A 24,731-nucleotide genomic window follows, 5' to 3' on the forward strand; every position below is an offset into this window, starting at 1 on the left:
ATAAATATAATGATATTTATATTTTATTTCATTAAATATATATAACGATTTAAATTAATATTATATATATTTATATGCGTATTATACATACATAGTTTTATACCTTTACTTTTACTTTACTTTAACTTTAATAATTCACTTTAATAATTCATACTTTAATAATTCACTATAATAATTCATACTTTAATAATTCACTTTAATAATTCATACTTTAATAATTCACTTTAATAATTCAAAAATCTATTATAAATAGAATTCAATAGGTTTCATTATTTCATAGAAACTTGAAAATATATTTCTCTAAAACTCTTTCAATCGATTTATATATATACATATATATATATATATATATATATATATATATATATATATATATATATATATATATATATATATATATATATGCTCTGTATTATTTCAAGATATTATTAGTATACATAAAATATTACGACGGAGTGATGTTCGAGTGATTTCAAAATAGTTTTTTTTAAATGAGTCGAAGTTAAAGAAATTATGGGTTATAGCTATGGAGGTGATGGGTATGGTTTATGGGTATGCTCGTGAGGTCAATCTAGTATTTATCATCTCCGTTGCGTCTACGTACTTTCCTGCAATATTGAATCTCAATATTGATACATGAGCACTCATAACTTAACTTTTATATATCAATAGTGTATCCCTGACTAGTGCTCGAGTATATAGGATTATGCATGCTTGTACATTCGATATTGTTCTTAGATAGGTTTGTTGAATCCTGAATTAGATACATATGCTACTGAGATAGGGTATATGATAAGCATGTCATTGGAAAGCTAGCGAAAAATTAAGAACTTTTCATTTAGATATCGAATGGTTTCGATGAACGGATTAGAAGTTATAGTCAACTGAATTTTAGTATTATTGTTAAAATGATTATTATTACTATCGTCGTTATTATTTTAATAGAAATATCATTGTTATTATAAAATATCATTATTACTATTATGTTAGTATTATCATTTTATCATAATACCATTTTTAGTAAATATAAATATTGTTATTTTTTTATAGAATAATAATAATTATTATTACAAAATAATACAACTTTTACTTATTATTATTATGATCAATATTATTTTATCAAATAAATAAGGGATACAAAGATATTTTTCACCACGCGTAATATAATTACATTAATAATACTTACCACTATAGTTTTACGATATTAAGTGAACTTTATAAATTTTACTACTTAAGATATATAAAAGTATAATTTATCATATATAAACGTTAATATAAATTTTTATTAATAAATGACTTTTATTATTATAAAATCTAATAAATATATTTAAATATATAAAACGACTATAGTTAAGTTATATAATAAACACGTATAAATTTTAGAAGTCATTTTGGGTCAAGTTGACTTTTGTTGACTTTTGCATATTAGTCTCGAGCATTAAGATTGTGGTACACTATGACTTGACCAAAAATTGTTAGACAAATATTGACCAACATATAAATATAAATAATTAATATAGGTTCGTGAATCCGAGGCCAACCTTGCACTTGTTAAATGACGTTATATGTATTTTTACTACGAAATACAGTATGGTGAGTTTCATTTGCTTCCTTTTATATATATTTTTGGGACTGAGAATACATGCGCTGTTTTTATAAATGTTTTACGAAATAGGCACAAGTACTAAAACTAATTCTACGTGGGTTTAAACCAGAAATATACCCTTAGCTTGGTAACATTAAACTACTTGTCTATGTACGATAGACGCGAATCCTAAAGATAGATCTATTGGGCCTGACAAACCCCATCCTGACTATGGGATGCTTTAGTACTTCGAGGTCATTTTAAACACACCTGATTTGGTGTACTTCAGAGGGTAAAACATGAACGTTAAGGCTTGTTACCGGGTGCCTACAACTTATAGAATACTTTTATACACTTGCGAGTGTACATATATTTATAAACGGAAATCTTGTGGTCTATTAATATATTGAAATGATTGTTATGATAAACCTATGAACTCACCAACCTTTTGGTTGATACTTTAAAGCATGTTTATTCTCAGGTATTAAAGAAATCTTCCGCTGTTAAGCAATCATTTTTCAAGTAAACACGGTCGAAGTCCAGACTCACTAATGCATCCTAACAAACTCGATAAGACACACTAATGCAAAATTTTGGTTCTCTAAGACCAACGCTCGGATACCAACTGAAATGTCCCGTTCTTATTGATTAAAAACGTTCCATATTAATTGATTTCGTTGCGAGGTTTTGACCTCTATATGAGACGTTTTTCAAAGACTGCATTCATTTTTAAAACAAACCATAACCTTTATTTCATAGATAAAGGTTTTAAAAAGCTTTACGTAGATTATCAAATAATGATAATCTAAAATATCCTGTTTACACACGACCATTACATAATGGTTTACAATACAAATATGTTACAACAAAATAAGTTTCTTGAATGCAGTTTTTACACAATATCATACAAGCATGGACTCCAAATCTTGTCCTTATTTAAGTATGCGACTGCGGAAGCTCTTAATAATCACCTGAGAATAAACATGCTTAAAACGTCAACAAAAATGTTGGTGAGTTATAGGTTTAACCTATATATATCAAATCGTAACAATAGACCACAAGATTTCATATTTCAATACACATCCCATACATAGAGATAAAAGTCATTCATATGGTGAACACCTGGTAACCGACATTAACAAGATGCATATATAAGAATATCCCCATCATTCCGGGACACCCTTCGGATATGATATAAATTTCGAAGTACTAAAGCATCCGGTACTTTGGATGGGGCTTGTTGGGCCCGATAGATCTATCTTTAGAGTTCGCGTCAATTAGGGTGTCTGTTCCCTAATTCTTAGATTACCAGACTTAATAAAAAGAGGCATATTCGATTTCGATCATTCAACCATATAATGTAGTTTTGATTACTTGTGTCTATTTCGTAAAACATTTATAAAAATTGCGCATGTATTCTCAGCCCAAAAATATAAAGAGTAAAAGGGATTCAAATGAAACTCACTTTCACAGATTTTTACTTCGTCGGGAAGTAAGACTTGGCCACTGGTTGATTCACGAACCTATAACAATATATACATATATATCAAAGTATGTTCAAAATATATTTACAACACTTTTAATATATTTTGATGTTTTAAGTTTATTAAGTCAGCTGTCCTAGTTAGTAACCTACAACTAGTTGTCCACAGTTAGATGTACAGAAATAAATCGATAAATTTTATCTTGAATCAATCCACGACCCAGTGTATACGTATCTCAGTATTGATCACAACTCAAACTATATATATTTTGGAATCAACCTCAACCTTGTATAGCTAACTCCAACATTCACATATAGAGTGTCTATGGTTGTTCCGAAATATATATAGATGTGTCGACATGATAGGTCGAAACATTGTATACATGTCTATGGTATCTCAAGATTACATAATATACAATACAAGTTGATTAAGTTATGGTTGGAATATATTTGTTACTAATTTTCACGTAGCTAAAATGAGAAAAATTATCGAATCTTGTTTTACCCATAACTTCTTCATTTTAAATCCGTTTTGAGTGAATCAAATTGCTATGGTTTCATATTGAACTCTATTTTATGAATCTAAATAGAAAAAGTATAGGTTTATAGTCGGAAAAATAAGTTACAAGTCGTTTTTGTAAAGGTAGTCATTTCAGTCGAAAGAACGACGTCTAGATGACCATTTTAGAAAACATACTTCCACTTTGAGTTTAACCATAATTTTTGGATATAGTTTCATGTTCATAATAAAAATCATCTTCTCAGAATAACAACTTTTAAATCAAAGTTTATCATAGTTTTTAATTAAGTAACCCAAAACATCCCGCGGTGTTACTACGACGGCGTAAATCCGGTTTTACGGTGTTTTTCGTGTTTCCAGGTTTTAAATCATTAAGTTAGCATATCATATAGATATAGAACATGTGTTTAGTTGATTTTAAAAGTCAAGTTAGAAGGATTAACTTTTGTTTGCGAACAAGTTTAGAATTAACTAAACTATGTTCTAGTGATTACAAGTTTAAACCTTCGAATAAGATAGCTTTATATGTATGAATCGAATGATGTTATGAACATCATTACTACCTTAAGTTCCTTGGATAAACCTACTGGAAAAGAGAAAAATGGATCTAGCTTCAACGGATCCTTGGATGGCTCGAAGTTCTTGAAGCAGAATCATGACACGAAAACAAGTTCAAGTAAGATCATCACTTGAAATAAGATTGTTATAGTTATAGAAATTGAACCAAAGTTTGAATATGATTATTACCTTGTATTAGAATGATAACCTACTGTAATAAACAAAGATTTCTTGAGGTTGGATGATCACCTTACAAGATTGGAAGTGAGCTAGCAAACTTGAAAGTATTCTTGATTTTATGTAACTAGAACTTGTAGAATATATGAAGAACACTTAGAACTTGAAGATAGAACTTGAAAGAGATCAATTAGATGAAGAAAATTGAAGAATGAAAGTGTTTGTAGGTGTTTTTGGTCATTGGTGTATGGATTAGATATAAAGGATATGTAATTTTGTTTTCATGTAAATAAGTCATGAATGATTACTCATATTTTTGTAATTTTATGAGATATTTCATGCTAGTTGCCAAATGATAGTTCCCACATGTGTTAGGTGACTCACATGGGCTGCTAAGAGCTGATCATTGGAGTGTATATACCAATAGTACATACATCTAAAAGCTGTGTATTGTACGAGTACGAATACGGGTGCATACGAGTAGAATTGTTGATGAAACTGAACGAGGATGTAATTGTAAACATTTTTGTTAAGTAGAAGTATTTTGATAAGTGTCTTGAAGTCTTTCAAAAGTGTATGAATACATATTAAAACACTACATGTATATTCATTTTAACTGAGTCGTTAAGTCATCGTTAGTCGTTACATGTAAATGTTGTTTTGAAACCTTTAGGTTAACGATCTTGTTGAATGTTGTTAACCCATTGTTTATTATAACAAATGAGATGTTAAATTGTTATATTATCATGATATTATGATATATAATATATCTTAGTATGATGTATATACAGTTAAATGTCGTTACAACGATAATCGTTACATATATGTCTCGTTTCGAAATCATTAAGTTAGTAGTCTTATTTTTACATATGTATTTCATTGTTAATACACTTAATAATATATTTACTTATCATTTAACATAATTAACCAAGTGTATCAATATCTTAATATGTTTCATATGTACCTTGTAAGACGTTGTTATAACGATAATCGTTATATATATCGTTTTCGAGTTTCTTAAATTAATAGTCTCATTTTTATGTATATAACTCATTGTTAAAATACCTAATGAGATACATACTTATAATAAAAACATGTTAACTATATATATAACCATATATATGTCATCGTATAGTTTTTACAAGTTTTAACGTTCGTGAATCACCGGTCAACTTGGGTGGTCAATTGTCTATATGAAACATATTTCAATTAATCAAGTCTTAACAAGTTTGATTGCTTAACATGTTGGAAACATTTAATCATGTAAATATCAATCTTAATTAATATATATAAACATGGAAAAGTTCGGGTCACTACAGTACCTACCCGTTAAATAAATTTCGTCCCGAAATTTTAAGCTGTTGAAGGTGTTGACGAATCTTCTGGAAATAGATGCGGGTATTTCTTCTTCATCTGATCTTCACGCTCCCAGGTGAACTCGGGTCCTCTACGAGCATTCCATCAAACCTTAACAATTGGTATCTTGTTTTGCTTAAGTCTTTTAACCTCACGATCCATTATTTCGACGGGTTCTTCGATGAATTGAAGTTTTTCGTTGATTTGGATTTCATCTAACGGAATAGTGAGATCTTCTTTAGCAAAACATTTCTTCAAATTCGAGACGTGGAAAGTGTTATGTACAGCCGCGAGTTTTTGAGGTAACTCAAGTCGGTAAGCTACTGGTCCGACACGATCAATAATCTTGAATGGTCCAATATACCTTGGATTTAATTTCCCTCGTTTACCAAATCGAACAACGCCTTTCCAAGGTGCAACTTTAAGCATGACCATCTCTCCAATTTCAAATTCTATATCTTTTCTTTTAATGTCAGCATAGCTCTTTTGTCGACTTTGGGCGGTTTTCAACCGTTGTTGAATTTGGATGATCTTCTCGGTAGTTTCTTGTATAATCTCCGGACCCGTAATCTGTCTATCCCCCACTTCACTCCAACAAATCGGAGACCTGCACTTTCTACCATAAGTGCTTCAAACGGCGCCATCTCAATGCTTGAATGGTAGCTGTTGTTGTAGGAAAATTCTGCTAACGGTAGATGTCGATCCCAACTGTTTCCGAAATCAATAACACATGCTCGTAGCATGTCTTCAAGCGTTTGTATCGTCCTTTCGCTCTGCCCATCAGTTTGTGGATGATAGGCAGTACTCATGTCTAGACGAGTTCCTAATGCTTGCTGTAATGTCTGCCAGAATCTTGAAAAAAATCTGCCATCCCTATCAGAGATAATAGAGATTGGTATTCCATGTCTGGAGACGACTTCCTTCGAATACAGTCGTGATAACTTCTCCATCTTGTCATCTTCTCTTATTGGCAGGAAGTGTGCTGATTTGGTGAGACGATCAACTATTACCCAAATAGTATCAAAACCACTTGCAGTCCTTGGCAATTTAGTGATGAAATCCATGGTAATGTTTTCCCATTTCCATTCCGGGATTTCGGGTTGTTGAAGTAGACCTGATGGTTTCTGATGCTCAGCTTTGACCTTAGAACACGTCAAACATTCTCCTACGTATTTAGCAACATCGGCTTTCATACCCGGCCACCAAAAATGTTTCTTGAGATCCTTGTACATCTTCCCCGTTCCAGGATGTATTGAGTATCTGGTTTTATGAGCTTCTCTAAGTACCATTTCTCTCATATCTCCAAATTTTGGTACCCAAATCCTTTCAGCCCTATACCGGGTTCCGTCTTCCTGAATATTAAGATGCTTCTCCGATCCTTTGGGTATTTCATCCTTTAAATTTCCCTCTTTTAAAACTCCTTGTTGCGCCTCCTTTATTTGAGTAGTAAGGTTATTATGAATCATTATATTCATAGATTTTACTCGAATGGGTTCTCTGTCCTTCCTGCTCAAGGCATCGGCTACCACATTTGCCTTCCCCGCGTGGTAACGAATCTCAAAGTCGTAATCATTCAACAATTCAATCCACCTACTGAAATGTCCCGTTCTTATTGATTAAAAACGTTCCATATTAATTGATTTCGTTGCGAGGTTTTGACCTCTATATGAGACGTTTTTCAAAGACTGCATTCATTTTAAAACAAACCATAACCTTTATTTCATCAATAAAGGTTTAAAAAGCTTTACGTAGATTATCAACTAATGATAATCTAAAATATCCTGTTTACACACGACCATTACATAATGGTTTACAATACAAATATGTTACAACAAAATAAGTTTCTTGAATGCAGTTTTTACACAATATCATACAAACATGGACTCCAAATCTCGTCCTTATTTAAGTATGCGACAGCGGAAGCTCTTAATAATCACCTGAGAATAAACATGCTTAAAACGTCAACAAAAATGTTGGTGAGTTATAGGTTTAACCTATATATATCAAATCATAATAATAGACCACAAGATTTCATATTTCAATACACATCCCATACATAGAGATAAAAATCATTCATATGGTGAACACCTGGTAACCGACATTAACAAGATGCATATATAAGAATATCCCCATCATTTCGGGACACCCTTCGGATATGATATAAATTTCGAAGTACTAAAGCATCCGGTACTTTGGATGGGGTTTGTTAGGCCCGATAGATCTATCTTTAGGATTCGCGTCAATTAGTAGATCGGTTTACTAATTCTTAGATTACCAGACTTAATAAAAAAGGGGCATATTCGATTTCGATAATTCAACCATAGAATGTAGTTTCACGTACTTGTGTCTATTTTGTAAATCATTTATAAAACCTGCATGTATTCTCATCCCAAAAATATTAGATTTTAAAAGTGGGACTATAACTCACTTTCACAGATTTTTACTTCGTCGGGAAGTAAGACTTGGCCACTGGTTGATTCACGAACCTATAACAATATATACATATATATCAAAGTATGTTCAAAATATATTTACAACACTTTTAATATATTTTGATGTTTTAAGTATATTAAGTCAGGTGTCCTCGTTAGTAACCTATAACTAGTTGTCCACAGTTAGATATACAGAAATAAATCGATAAATATTATCTTGAATCAATCCACGACCCAGTGTATACGTATCTCAGTATTGATCACAACTCAAACTATACATATTTTGGAATCAACCTCAACCCTGTATAGCTAACTCCAACATTCACATATAGAGTGTCTATGGTTGTTCCGAAATATATATAGATGTGTCGACATGATAGGTCGAAACATTGTATACGTGTCTATGGTATCTCAAGATTACATAATATACAATACAAGTTGATTAAGTTATGGTTGGAATATATTTGTTACCAATTTTCACGTAGCTAAAATGAGAAAAATTATCCAATCTTGTTTTACCCATAACTTCTTCATTTTAAATCCGTTTTGAGTGAATCAAATTGCTATGGTTTCATATTGAACTCTATTTTATGAATCTAAACAGAAAAAGTATAGGTTTATAGTCGGAAAAATAAGTTACAAGTCGTTTTTGTAAAGGTAGTCATTTCAGTCGAAAGAACGACGTCTAGATGACCATTTTAGAAAACATACTTCCACTTTGAGTTTAACCATAATTTTTGGATATAGTTTCATGTTCATAATAAAAATCATTTTCTCAGAATAACAACTTTTAAATCAAAGTTTATCATAGTTTTTAATTAACTAACCCAAAACAGCCCGCGGTGTTACTACGACGGCGTAAATCCGGTTTTACGGTGTTTTTCGTGTTTCCAGGTTTTAAATCATTAAGTTAGCATATCATATAGATATAGAACATGTGTTTAGTTTATTTTAAAAGTCAAGTTAGAAGGATTAACTTTTGTTTGCGAACAAGTTTAGAATTAACTAAACTATGTTCTAGTGATTACAAGTTTAAACCTTCGAATAAGATAGCTTTATATGTATGAATCGAATGATGTTATGAACATCATTACTACCTTAAGTTCCTTGGATGAATCTACTGGAAAAGAGAAAAATGGATCTAGCTTCAATGGATCCTTGGATGGCTCAAAGTTCTTGAAGCAAAATCATGACACGAAAACAAGTTCAAGTAAGATCATCACTTGAAATAAGATTGTTATAGTTATAGAAATTGAACCAAAGTTTGAATATGATTATTACCTTGTATTAGAATGATAACCTACTGTAAGAAACAAAGATTTCTTGAGGTTGGATGATCACCTTACAAGATTGGAAGTGAGCTAGCAAACTTGAAAGTATTCTTGATTTTATGAAACTAGAACTTTTGGAATTTATGAAGAACACTTAGAGTTGAAGATAGAACTTGAGAGAGATCAATTAGATGAATAAAATTGAAGAATGAAAGTGTTTGTAGGTGTTTTTGGTCATTGGTGTATGGATTAGATATAAAGGATATGTAATTTTGTTTTCATGTAAATAAGTCATGAATGATTACTCATATTTTTGTAATTTTATGAGATATTTCATGCTAGTTGCCAAATGATGGTTCCCACATGTGTTAGGTGACTCACATGGGCTGCTAAGAGCTGATCATTGGAGTGTATATACCAATAGTACATACATCTAAAAGCTGTGTATTGTACGAGTACGAATACGGGTGCATACGAGTAGAATTGTTGATGAAACTGAACGAGGATGTAATTGTAAGCATTTTTGTTAAGTAGAAGTATTTTGATAAGTGTCTTGAAGTCTTTCAAAAGTGTATGAATACATATTAAAACACTACATGTATATACATTTTAACTGAGTCGTTAAGTCATCGTTAGTCGTTACATGTAAATGTTGTTTTGAAACCTTTAGGTTAACGATCTTGTTAAATGTTGTTAACCCAATGTTTATAATATCAAAATAGATTTTAAATTATTATATTATCATGATATTATGATGTACGAATATCTCTTAATATGATATATATACATTAAATGTCGTTACAACGATAATCGTTACATATATGTCTCGTTTCAAAATCATTAAGTTAGTAGTCTTGTTTTTACATATGTAGTTCATTGTTAATATACTTAATGATATGTTTACATATCATAATATCATGTTAACTATATATATAACCATATATATGTCATCATATAGTTTTTACAAGTTTTAACGTTCGTGAATCACCGGTCAACTTGGGTGGTCAATTGTCTATATGAAACCTATTTCAATTAATCAAGTCTTAACAATTTTGATTGCTTAACATGTTGGAAACATTTAATCATGTAAATATCAATCTCAATTAATATATATAAACATGGAAAAGTTCGGGTCACTACAGTACCTACCCGTTAAATAAATTTCGTCCCGAAATTTTAAGCTGTTGAAGGTGTTGACGAATCTTCTGGAAATAGATGCGGGTATTTCTTCTTCATCTGATCTTCACGCTCCCAGGTGAACTCGGGTCCTCTACGAGCATTCCATCGAACCTTAACAATTGGTATCTTGTTTTGCTTAAGTCTTTTAACCTCACGATCCATTATTTCGACGGGTTCTTCGATGAATTGAAGTTTTTCGTTGATTTGGATTTCATCTAACGGAATAGTGAGATCTTCTTTAGCAAAACATTTCTTCAAATTCGAGACGTGGAAAGTGTTATGTACAGCCGCGAGTTGTTGAGGTAACTCAAGTCGGTAAGCTACTGGTCCGACACGATCAATAATCTTGAATGGTCCAATGTACCTTGGATTTAATTTCCCTCGTTTACCAAATCGAACAACGCCTTTCCAAGGTGCAACTTTAAGCATGACCATCTCTCCAATTTCAAATTCTATATCTTTTCTTTTAATGTCAGCGTAGCTCTTTTGTCGACTTTGGGCGGTTTTCAACCGTTGTTGAATTTGGATGATCTTCTCGGTAGTTTCTTGTATAATCTCCGGACCCGTAATCTGTCTATCTCCCACTTCACTCCAACAAATCGGAGACCTGCACTTTCTACCATAAAGTGCTTCAAACGGCGCCATCTCAATGCTTGAATGGTAGCTGTTGTTGTAGGAAAATTCTGCTAATGGTAGATGTCGATCCCAACTGTTTCCGAAATCAATAACACATGCTCGTAGCATGTCTTCAAGCGTTTGTATCGTCCTTTCGCTCTGCCCATCAGTTTGTGGATGATAGGTAGTACTCATGTCTAGACGAGTTCCTAATGCTTGCTGTAATGTCTGCCAGAATCTTGAAATAAATCTGCCATCCCTATCAGAGATAATAGAGATTGGTATTCCATGTCTGGAGATGACTTCCTTCAAATACAGTCGTGCTAACTTCTCCATCTTGTCATCTTCTCTTATTGGCAAGAAGTGTGCTGATTTGGTGAGACGATCAACTATTACCCAAATAGTATCAAAACCACTTGCAGTCCTTGGCAATTTAGTGATGAAATCCATGGTAATGTTTTCCCATTTCCATTCCGGGATTTCGGGTTGTTGAAGTAGACCTGATGGTTTCTGATGCTCAGCTTTGACCTTAGAACACGTCAAACATTCTCCTACGTATTTAGCAATATCGGCTTTCATACCCGGCCACCAAAAATGTTTCTTGAGATCCTTGTACATCTTCCCCGTTCCAGGATGTATTGAGTATCTAGTTTTATGAGCTTCTCTAAGTACCATTTCTCTCATATCTCCAAATTTTGGTACCCAAATCCTTTCAGCCCTATACCGGGTTCCGTCTTCCCGAATATTAAGATGCTTCTCCGATCCTTTGGGTATTTCATCCTTTAAATTTCCCTCTTTTAAAACTCCTTGTTGCGCCTCCTTTATTTGAGTAGTAAGGTTATTATGAATCATTATATTCATAGATTTTACTCGAATGGGTTCTCTGTCCTTCCTGCTCAAGGCATCGGCTACCACATTTGCCTTCCCCGGGTGGTAACGAATCTCAAAGTCGTAATCATTCAATAATTCAATCCACCTACGCTGCCTCATATTCAGTTGTTTCTGATTAAATATGTGTTGAAGACTTTTGTGGTCAGTATATATAATACTTTTGACCCCATATAAGTAGTGCCTCCAAGTCTTTAATGCAAACACAACCGCGCCTAATTCCAAATCATGCGTCGTATAATTTTGTTCGTGAATCTTCAATTGTCTAGACGCATAAGCAATCACCTTCGTTCGTTGCATTAATACACAACCGAGACCTTGCTTTGATGCGTCACAATAAATCACAAAATCATCATTCCCTTCAGGCAATGACAATATAGGTGCCGTAGTTAGCTTTTTCTTCAATAACTGAAACGCTTTCTCTTGTTCATCATTCCATTCAAATTTCTTCCCTTTATGCGTTAATGCAGTCAAGGGTTTTGCTATTCTGGAAAAGTCTTGGATGAACCTTCTGTAGTAACCAGCTAGTCCTAAAAACTGGCGTATGTGTTTCGGAGTTTTCGGGGTTTCCCATTTTTCAACAGTTTCTATCTTTGCCGGATCCACCTTAATACCTTCTTTGTTCACTATGTGACCGAGGAATTGAACTTCTTCTAACCAAAATGCACACTTTGAAAACTTAGCGTACAGTTTTTCCTTCCTCAATACTTCTAACACCTTTCTCAAATGTTCACCGTGTTCTTGGTCATTCTTTGAGTAAATAAGTATGTCATCAATGAAAACAATGACAAACTTGTCAAGGTATGGTCCACACACTCGGTTCATAAGGTCCATGAACACAGCTGGTGCATTAGTTAAACCAAACGGCATGACCATAAACTCGTAATGACCGTAACGTGTTCTGAAAGCAGTCTTTGGAATATCATCTTCTTTCACCCGCATTTGATGATACCCGGAACGTAAGTCAATCTTTGAATAAACAGACGAGCCTTGTAGTTGATCAAATAAGTCGTCGATTCTCGGTAGTGGGTAGCGGTTCTTGATGGTAAGTTTGTTCAACTCTCGGTAGTCGATACACAACCTGAATGTACCATCTTTCTTCTTGACAAACAAAACAGGAGCTCCCCACGGTGATGTGCTTGGTCGAATGAAACCACGCTCTAAAAGTTCTTGTAATTGGCTTTGCAGTTCTTTCATCTCGCTGGGTGCAAGTCTGTAAGGAGCACGTGCTATTGGTGCAGCTCCTGGTACAAGATCTATTTGAAATTCAACAGATCGATGTGGGGGTAATCCCGGTAATTCTTTTGGAAATACATCGGGAAATTCTTTTGCAATGGGAACATCATTGATGCTCTTTTCTTCAGTTTGTACTTTCTCGACGTGTGCTAGAACAGCATAGCAACCTTTTCTTATTAGTTTTTGTGCCTTCAAATTACTAATAAGATGTAGCTTCGTGTTGCCCTTTTCTCCGTACACCATTAAGGGTTTTCCTTTTTCTCGTATAATGCGAATTGCATTTTTGTAACAAACGATCTCTGCTTTCACTTCTTTCAACCAGTCCATACCGATTATCACATCAAAACTCCCTAACTCTACTGGTATCAAATCAATCTTAAATGTTTCGCTAACCAGTTTAATTTCTCGATTCCGACATATATTATCTGCTGAAATTAATTTACCATTTGCTAATTCGAGTAAAAATTTACTATCCAAAGGCGTCAATGGACAACTTAATTTAGCACAAAAATCTCTACTCATATAGCTTCTATCCGCACCCGAATCAAATAAAACGTAAGCAGATTTATTGTCAATAAGAAACGTACCCGTAACAAGCTCCGGGTCTTCTTGTGCCTCTGCCGCATTAATATTGAAAACTCTTCCGCGGCCTTGTCCATTCGTGTTCTCCTGGTTCGGGCAATTTCTAATAATGTGGCCCGGTTTTCCACATATATAACAAACTACATTGGCATAACTTGCTCCGACACTACTTGCTCCGCCATTACTCGTTCCGACACCATTTGTTCCTTTCGTTTTGTTAACCCCTAGTCCGTAGACATCACACTTCACCGCGCTATGACCATTTCTTTTACACTTGTTGCAAAATTTGGTGCAGAACCCCGAGTGATACTTTTCACACCTTTGGCATAGCTGCTTCTGATTGTTGTTGTTGTTGCGGTAATTATTGTTGTTAAGATGATTGTTGTGGTTGCTGTTGTTGTTGTTGTTGTTGTTGTTGTTGTTGTTGTTGGGCCGTTTGTTGTAGTTGCGATTGATGTTGCGATTGTTAGGATAGTTGTTGCGATTATTGTTATAATTGCTGTTGTTGTTGTATTGGTGATTCTTATCACCGTTTTCCTCCCACTTTCTTTTGACTTGCTTCACATTGGCCTCTTCAGCAGTCTGTTCTTTAATTCTTTCTTCAATCTGGTTCACTAGTTTGTGAGCCATTCTACATGCCTGTTGTATGGAGGCGGGCTCGTGTGAACTTATATCTTCTTGGATTCTTTCCGGTAATCCTTTCACAAACGCGTCGATCTTCTCTTCCTCATCTTCGAATGCTCCCGGACACAATAGGCACAATTCTGTGAATCGTCTTTCGTACGTGGTAATATCAAATCCTTGGGTTCGTAACCCTCTAAGTTCTGTCTTGAGCTTATTGACCTCGGTTCTGGGACGGTACTTCTCGTTCATCAAGTGCTTGAATGCTGACCACGGTAGTGCGTACGCATCGTCTTGTCCCACTTGCTCTAGATAGGTATTCCACCATGTTAACGCAGAACCTGTGAAGGTATGCGTAGCGTACTTCACTTTGTCCTCTTCAGCACACTTACTTATGGCAAACACCGATTCAACCTTCTCGGTCCACCGTTTCAATCCGATCGGTCCTTCGGTTCCATCAAATTCCAAAGGTTTGCAGGCAGTGAATTCTTTGTAGGTGCATCCTACACGATTTCCTGTACTGCTAGATCCAAGGTTATTGTTGGTATGTAGAGCAGCCTGTACTGCGGCTATGTTTGAAGCTAGAAAAGTACGGAATTCCTCTTCATTCATATTCACGGTGTGTCGAGTAGTCGGTGCCATTTCCTTCAAAATAGTTAAATGGAACAAGTTAATCATACAGAATATTAAGAGTAGTTAATAGTATTTCGTAGCATAATATGAACTCATTTATAAAAGCTTTTTCTTCATATTAGCGTTTTATAAGTTTAAATTCGGGTAGTACCTACCCGTTAAGTTCATACTTAGTAGCTAATATACAATTTAACTACTACAATTCTATATGAAAAACTGATTATAATAATATTTCGCGTTCAAACTTTTATACAATATTTTACAAACTTACAATACCGCTTATTTTACATAAAGCATGAAATATAGCACACAATAACTTTGATACAAGATAGTTGTGAAGATAATTCTAGCTAATACACAAGTCGTTCAGCAAAGGCAATAAAGACACGTAATTCATACGTCCAGAAACAAGTCATGCATTCTGGTTTTACTAGGACTACTTCCCATCCTTGGTCTTGTGCAACATAACCGTTATGGCCGTTGATAAGACAGCGTGTTGTAACGTCGTCAAAGGGACGAGGGTTGCGTAATGTCCAACAGTCCCGTAACAATCTAAAAACCTCATTTCTTACCCCAATTACCGACTCCGTCACTTGTGGAAACGTTTTGTTTAATAGTTGTAGCCCGATGTTCTTGTTCTCACTTTGGTGAGAAGCGAACATTACTAATCCGTAAGCATAACATGCTTCGTTATGTTGCATGTTAGCCACTTTTTCTAAATCACGAAGTCCAATATTCGGATATATTGAGTCAAAATAATTTCTTAACCCGTTACGTAAAATAGCATTTGGGTTCCCCGCAATATATGCGTCAAAGTAAACACATCGTAACTTATGGGTTTCCCAATGTGATATCCCCCATCTTTCAAACGAAAGTCTCTTATAAACCAAGACATTCTTGGAACGGTTTTCGAATGTCTTACAAACTGATCTCGCCTTAAATAGTTGTGCCGAGGAATTCTGACCGACTCTAGACAAGATTTCATCAATCATGTCTCCGGGTAGGTCTCTTAAAATATTGGGTTGTCTATCCATTTTGTGTTTTTAAACTGTAAAATAGACAAGAGTTAGATTCATAAAAAAATACTTATTAATACAAGCAATTTTTACATATATCATAAAGCATAAGAACACTATATTACATATATTACACCACACGAATACAACTATCTTATTCCGACTCGGTCGTTTCTTCTTCTTCAGTTTTGGTTCGTTTTGCCAAGTTTCTAGGGATATATGATGTTCCCCTAATACGAGCCGTAATTTTCCACATTGGTTTAGAAAAACCTGGTGGTTTAGAGGTTCCCGGGTCATTGTTACAACTTAAGGACTTCGGGGGTTGACGATACATATAAAGTTCATCGGGGTTGGAATTAGATTTCTCTATTTTTATGCCCTTTCCCTTATTATTTTCTTTTGCCTTTTTAAATTCAGTTGGGGTAATTTCTATAACATCATCGGAATTCTCGTCGGAATCCGATTCATCGGAGAATTGGTAATCCTCCCAATATTTTGCTTCCTTGGCGGAAACACCATTGACCATAATTAACCTTGGTCGGTTGGTTGAGGATTCTTTTTTACTTAACCGTTTTATTATTTCTCCCACCGGTTCTATTTCTTCTTCCGGTTCCGATTCTTCTTCCGGTTCCGATTCTTCTTACGGTTCCGACTCTTCTTCCGGTTCCTCTTCGGGAACTTGTGAATCAGTCCACGAATCATTCCAATTTACATTTGACTCTTCATTATTATTAGGTGAGTCAATGGGACTTGTTCTAGAGGTAGACATCTATCACATAATATCAAACACGATAAGAGATTAATATATCACATAATATTCATATGTTAAAAATATATAGTTTCCAACAAAAATGTTAAGCAATCATTTTTAAAGAAAACACGGTCGAAGTCCAGACTCACTAATGCATCCTAACAAACTCGATAAGACACACTAATGCAAATTTTCTGGTTCTCTAAGACCAACGCTCGGATACCAACTGAAATGTCCCGTTCTTATTGATTAAAAACGTTCCATATTAATTGATTTCGTTGCGAGGTTTTGACCTCTATATGAGACGTTTTTCAAAGACTGCATTCATTTTAAAACAAACCATAACCTTTATTTCATCAATAAAGGTTTAAAAAGCTTTACGTAGATTATCAAATAATGATAATCTAAAATATCCTGTTTACACACGACCATTACATAATGGTTTACAATACAAATATGTTACAACAAAATAAGTTTCTTGAATGCAGTTTTTACACAATATCATACAAACATGGACTCCAAATCTCGTCCTTATTTAAGTATGCGACAGCGGAAGCTCTTAATAATCACCTGAGAATAAACATGCTTAAAACGTCAACAAAAATGTTGGTGAGTTATAGGTTTAACCTATATATATCAAATCATAATAATAGACCACAAGATTTCATATTTCAATACACATCCCATACATAGAGATAAAAATCATTCATATGGTGAACACCTGGTAACCGACATTAACAAGATGCATATATAAGAATATCCCCATCATTCCGGGACACCCTTCGGATATGATATAAATTTCGAAGTACTAAAGCATCCGGTACTTTGGATGGGGTTTGTTAGGCCCGATAGATCTATCTTTAGGATTCGCGTCAATTAGTAGATCGGTTTACTAATTCTTAGATTACCAGACTTAATAAAAAAGGGGCATATTCGATTTCGATAATTCAACCATAGAATGTAGTTTCACGTACTTGTGTCTATTTTGTAAATCATTTATAAAACCTGCATGTATTCTCATCCCAAAAATATTAGATTTTAAAAGTGGGACTATAACTCACTTTCACAGATTTTTACTTCGTCGGGAAGTAAGACTTGGCCACTGGTTGATTCACGAACCTATAACAATATATACATATATATCAAAGTATGTTCAAAATATATTTACAACACTTTTAATATATTTTGATGTTTTAAGTTTATTAAGTCAGCTGTCCTCGTTAGTAACCTATAACTAGTTGTCCACAGTTAGATATACAGAAATAAATCGATAAATATTATCTTGAATCAATCCACGACCCAGTGTATACGTATCTCAGTATTGATCACAACTCAAACTATACATATTTTGGAATCAACCTCAACCCTGTATAACTAACTCCAACATTCACATATAGAGTGTCTATGGTTGTTCCGAAATATATATAGATGTGTCGACATGATAGGTCGAAACATTGTATACGTGTCTATGGTATCTCAAGATTACATAATATACAATACAAGTTGATTAAGTTATGGTTGGAATATATTTGTTACCAATTTTCACGTAGCTAAAATGAGAAAAATTATCCAATCTTGTTTTACCCATAACTTCTTCATTTTAAATCCGTTTTGAGTGAATCAAATTGCTATGGTTTCATATTGAACTCTATTTTATGAATCTAAACAGAAAAAGTATAGGTTTATAGTCGGAAAAATAAGTTACAAGTCGTTTTTGTAAAGGTAGTCATTTCAGTCGAAAGAACGACGTCTAGATGACCATTTTAGAAAACATACTTCCACTTTGAGTTTAACCATAATTTTTGGATATAGTTTCATGTTCATAATAAAAATCATTTTCTCAGAATAACAACTTTTAAATCAAAGTTTATCATAGTTTTTAATTAACTAACCCAAAACAGCCCGCGGTGTTACTACGACGGCGTAAATCCGGTTTTACGGTGTTTTTCGTGTTTCCAGGTTTTAAATCATTAAGTTAGCATATCATATAGATATAGAACATGTGTTTAGTTTATTTTAAAAGTCAAGTTAGAAGGATTAACTTTTGTTTGCGAACAAGTTTAGAATTAACTAAACTATGTTCTAGTGATTACAAGTTTAAACCTTCGAATAAGATAGCTTTATATGTATGAATCGAATGATGTTATGAACATCATTACTACCTTAAGTTCCTTGGATGAATCTACTGGAAAAGAGAAAAATGGATCTAGCTTCAATGGATCCTTGGATGGCTCAAAGTTCTTGAAGCAAAATCATGACACGAAAACAAGTTCAAGTAAGATCATCACTTGAAATAAGATTGTTATAGTTATAGAAATTGAACCAAAGTTTGAATATGATTATTACCTTGTATTAGAATGATAACCTACTGTAAGAAACAAAGATTTCTTGAGGTTGGATGATCACCTTACAAGATTGGAAGTGAGCTACTTGAAAGTATTCTTGATTTTATGAAACTAGAACTTTTGGAATTTATGAAGAACACTTAGAACTTGAAGATAGAACTTGAGAGAGATCAATTATATGAATAAAATTGAAGAATGAAAGTGTTTGTAGGTGTTTTTGGTCATTGGTGTATGGATTAGATATAAAGGATATGTAATTTTGTTTTCATGTAAATAAGTCATGAATGATTACTCATATTTTTGTAATTTTATGAGATATTTCATGCTAGTTGCCAAATGATGGTTCCCACATGTGTTAGGTGACTCACATGGGCTGCTAAGAGCTGATCATTGGAGTGTATATACCAATAGTACATACATCTAAAAGCTGTGTATTGTACGAGTACGAATACGGGTGCATACGAGTAGAATTGTTGATGAAACTGAACGAGGATGTAATTGTAAGCATTTTTGTTAAGTAGAAGTATTTTGATAAGTATCTTGAAGTCTTTCAAAAGTGTATGAATACATATTAAAACACTACATGTATATACATTTTAACTGAGTCGTTAAGTCATCGTTAGTCGTTACATGTAAATGTTGTTTTGAAACCTTTAGGTTAACGATCTTGTTAAATGTTGTTAACCCAATGTTTATAATATCAAAATAGATTTTAAATTATTATATTATCATGATATTATGATGTACGAATATCTCTTAATATGATATATATACATTAAATGTCGTTACAACGATAATCGTTACATATATGTCTCGTTTCAAAATCATTAAGTTAGTAGTCTTGTTTTTACATATGTAGTTCATTGTTAATATACTTAATGATATGTTTACATATCATAATATCATGTTAACTATATATATAACCATATATATGTCATCATATAGTTTTTACAAGTTTTAACGTTCGTGAATCACCGGTCAACTTGGGTGGTCAATTGTCTATATGAAACCTATTTCAATTAATCAAGTCTTAACAATTTTGATTGCTTAACATGTTGGAAACATTTAATCATGTAAATATCAATCTCAATTAATATATATAAACATGGAAAAGTTCGGGTCACTACACCTACGCTGCCTCATATTCAGTTGTTTCTGATTAAATATGTGTTGAAGACTTTTGTGGTCGGTATATATAATACTTTTGACCCCATATAAGTAGTGCCTCCAAGTCTTTAATGCAAAAACAACCGCGCCTAATTCCAAATCATGCGTCGTATAATTTTGTTCGTGAATCTTCAATTGTCTAGACGCATAAGCAATCACCTTCGTTCGTTGCATTAATACACAACCGAGACCTTGCTTTGATGCGTCACAATAAATCACAAAATCATCATTCCCTTCAGGCAATGACAATATAGGTGCCGTAGTTAGCTTTTTCTTCAATAACTGAAACGCTTTATCTTGTTCATCATTCCATTCAAATTTCTTCCCTTTATGCGTTAATACAGTCAAGGGTTTTGCTATTCTGGAAAAGTCTTGGATGAACCTTCTGTAGTAACCAGCTAGTCCTAAAAACTGGCGTATGTGTTTCGGAGTTTTCGGGGTTTCCCACTTTTCAACAGTTTCTATCTTTGCCGGATCCACCTTAATACCTTCTTTGTTCACTATGTGACCGAGGAATTGAACTTCTTCCAACCAAAATGCACACTTTGAAAACTTAGCGTACAATTATTCCTTCCTCAATACTTCTAACACCTTTCTCAAATGTTCACCGTGTTCTTGGTCATTCTTTGAGTAAATAAGTATGTCATCAATGAAAACAATGACAAACTTGTCAAGGTATGGTCCACACACTCGGTTCATAAGGTCCATGAACACAGCTGGTGCATTAGTTAAACCAAACGGCATGACCATAAACTCGTAATGACCGTAACGTGTTCTGAAAGCAGTCTTTGGAATATCATCTTCTTTCACCCGCATTTGATGATACCCGGAACGTAAGTCAATCTTTGAATAAACAGACGAGCCTTGTAGTTGATCAAATAAGTCGTCGATTCTCGGTAGTGGGTAGCGGTTCTTGATGGTAAGTTTGTTCAACTCTCGGTAGTCGATACACAACCTGAATGTACCATCTTTCTTCTTGACAAACAAAACAGGAGCTCCCCACGGTGATGTGCTTGGTCGAATGAAACCACGCTCTAAAAGTTCTTGTAACTGGCTTTGCAGTTCTTTCATCTCGCTGAGTGCGAGTCTGTAAGGAGCACGAGCTATTGGTGCAGCTCCTGGTACAAGATCTATTTGAAATTCAACGGATCGATGTGGGGGTAATCCCGGTAATTCTTTCGAAAATACATCAGGAAATTCTTTTGCAATGGGAACATCATTGATGCTCTTTTCTTGAGTTTGTACTTTCTCGACGTGTGCTAGAACAGCATAGCAACCTTTTCTTATTAGTTTTTGTGCCTTCAAATTACTAATAAGATGTAGCTTCGTGTTGCCCTTTTCTCCGTACACCATTAAGGGTTTTTCTTTTTCTCGTATAATGCGAATTGCATTTTTGTAACAAACGATCTCTGCTTTCACTTCTTTCAACCAGTCCATACCGATTATCACATCAAAACTCCCTAACTCTACTGGTATCAAATCAATCTTAAATGTTTCACTAACCAGTTTAATTTCTCGATTCCAACATATATTATCTGCTGAAATTAATTTACCATTTGCTAATTCGAGTAAAAATTTACTATCCAACGGCGTCAATGGACAACTTAATTTAGCACAAAAATCTCTACTCATATAGCTTCTATCCGCACCCGAATCAAATAAAACGTAAGCAGATTTATTGTCAATAAGAAACGTACCCGTAACAAGCTCCGGGTCTTCCTGTGCCTCTGCCGCATTAATATTGAAAACTCTTCCGCGGCCTTGTCCATTCGTGTTCTCCTGGTTCGGGCAATTTCTAATAATGTGGCCCGGTTTTCCACATTTATAACAAACTACATTGGCATAACTTGCTCCGACACTACTTGCTCCGCCATTACTCGTTCCGACACCATTTATTCCTTTCGTTCTATTAACCCCTGGTCCGTAGACCTCACACTTCGCCGTGCTATGACCATTTCTTTTACACTTGTTGCAAAATTTGGTGCAGAACCCCGAGTGATACTTTTCACACCTTTGGCATAGCTGCTTCTGATTGTTGTTGTTGTTGCGGTTATTATTGTTGTTGGGATGATTGTTGTAGTTACTGTTGTTGTTGTTGTTGTTGTTGTTGTTGTTGGGCCGTTTGTTGTAGTTGCGATTGATGTTGCGATTGTTGGGATAATTGTTGCGATTATTGTTGTAATTGCTGTTGTTGTTGTTGTTGTATTGGTGATTCTTATCACCGTTTTCCTCCCACTTTCTTTTGACTTGCTTCACATTGGCCTCTTCAGCAGTCTGTTCTTTAATTCTTTCTTCAATCTGGTTCACTAGTTTGTGAGCCATTCTACATGCCTGTTGTATAGAGGCGTGCTCATGTGAACTTATATCTTCTTGGATTCTTTCCGGTAATCCTTTCACAAACGCGTCGATCTTCTCTTCCTCATCTTCGAATGCTCCCGGACACAATAGGCACAATTCTGTGAATTGTCTTTCGTACGTGGTAATATCAAATCCTTGAGTTCGTAACCCTCTAAGTTCTGTCTTGAGCTTATTGACCTCGGTTCTGGGACGGTACTTCTCGTTCATCAAGTGCTTGAATGCTGACCACGGTAGTGCGTACGCATCGTCTTGTCCCACTTGCTCTAGATAGGTATTCCACCATGTTAACGCAGAACCTGTGAAGTTATGTGTAGCGTACTTCACTTTGTCCTCTTCAGTACACTTACTTATGGTAAACACCGATTCGACCTTCTCGGTCCACCGTTTCAATCCGATCGGTCCTTCGGTTCCATCAAATTCCAAAGGTTTGTAGGCAGTGAATTCTTTGTAGGTGCATCCTGCACGATTTCCTGTACTGCTAGATCCGAGGTTATTGTTGGTATGTAGCGCAGCCTGTACTGCGGCTATGTTTGAAGCTAGAAAAGTACGGAATTCCTCTTCATTCATATTCACGGTGTGTCGAGTAGTCGGTGCCATTTCCTTCAAAATATTCAAATGGAACAAGTTAATCATACAGAATATTAAGAGTAGTTAATAGTATTTCGTAGCATAATATGAACTCATTTATAAAAGCTTTTTCTTCATATTAGCGTTTTATAAGTTTAAATTCGGGTAGTACCTACCCGTTAAGTTCATACTTAGTAGCTAATATACAATTCAACTACTACAATTCTATATGAAAAACTGATTATAATAATATTTCGCGTTCAAACTTTTATACAATATTTTACAAACTTACAATACCGCTTATTTTACATAAAGCATGAAATATAGCACACAATAACTTTGATACAAGATAGTTGTGAAGATAATTCTAGCTAGTACACAAGTCGTTCAGCAAAGGCAATAAAGACACGTAATTCATACGTCCAGAAACAAGTCATGCATTCTGGTTTTACTAGGACTACTTCCCATCCTTGGTCTTGTGGAACATAACCGTTATGGCCGTTGATAAGACAGCGTGTTGTAACGTCGTCAAAGGGACGAGGGTTACGTAATGTCCAACAGTCCCGTAACAATCTAAAAACCTCATTTCTTACCCCAATTACCGACTCCGTGACTTGTGGGAACGTTTTGTTTAATAGTTGTAGCCCGATGTTCTTGTTCTCACTTTGGTGAGAAGCGAACATTACTAATCCGTAAGCATAACATGCTTCTTTATGTTGCATGTTAGCCGCTTTTTCTAAATCACGAAGTCCAATATTCGGATATATTGAGTCAAAATAATTTCTTAACCCATTGCGTAAAATAGCATTTGGGTTCCCCTCAATATATGCGTCAAAGTAAACACATCGTAACTTATGGATTTCCCAATGTGATATCCCCCATCTTTCGAACGAAAGCCTTTTATAAACCAAGGCATTCTTGGAACGTTCTTCGAATGTCTTACAAACTGATCTCGCCTTAAATAGTTGTGCCGAAGAATTCTGACCGACTCTAGACAAGATTTCATCAATCATGTCTCCGGGTAGGTCTCTTAAAATATTGGGTTGTCTATCCATTTTGTGTTTTTATACTGTAAAATAGACAAGAGTTAGATACATAAAAAAAAATACTTATTAATACAAGCAATTTTTACATATATCATAAAGCATAAGCACACTATATTACTTATATTACACCACACGAATACAACTATCTTATTCCGACTCGCTTGTTTCTTCTTCTTCGGTTTTGGTTCGTTTTGCCAAGTTTCTAGGGATATATGATGTTCCCCTAATACTCATATTTTTGTAATTTTATGAGATATTTCATGCTAGTTGCCAAATGATGGTTCCCACATGTGTTAGGTGACTCACATGGGCTGCTAAGAGCTGATCATTGGAGTGTATATACCA

The sequence above is a fragment of the Rutidosis leptorrhynchoides genome, chromosome 3 (assembly GCF_046630445.1).
Source record: "Rutidosis leptorrhynchoides isolate AG116_Rl617_1_P2 chromosome 3, CSIRO_AGI_Rlap_v1, whole genome shotgun sequence".
In the NCBI taxonomy this organism is placed as follows: domain Eukaryota; kingdom Viridiplantae; phylum Streptophyta; class Magnoliopsida; order Asterales; family Asteraceae; genus Rutidosis; species Rutidosis leptorrhynchoides.